Here is a 245-nt window from a genome sequence, read left to right as displayed (position 1 = left end):
GCTCTGCGGATACATGCTGTATATTTACAAAATAACTCTTAACGCTTCTTTTTTATTGTGTTCATTACAGTTTATCCCGCGGGTATATCCAAAGGTCTATTTCTAGCTGGTGCACCTAAGGTCATCTAGACAGGGCTTCGTCAGGAGTAATTACAAATGGTACTGTTTACTTCCTGAATCTACTTACAGCATGAGTCGTTTGCTTTCGTTAAGAATACACAAGAAAAGTATTTTTAAGTGGGAAG

The sequence above is a fragment of the Penaeus monodon genome, chromosome 23, assembly GCF_015228065.2.
Source record: "Penaeus monodon isolate SGIC_2016 chromosome 23, NSTDA_Pmon_1, whole genome shotgun sequence".
Classification (NCBI taxonomy): domain Eukaryota; kingdom Metazoa; phylum Arthropoda; class Malacostraca; order Decapoda; family Penaeidae; genus Penaeus; species Penaeus monodon.
The sequence above is the reverse complement of the archived record's forward strand: the minus strand, read 5'-3'. Positions refer to the sequence as shown.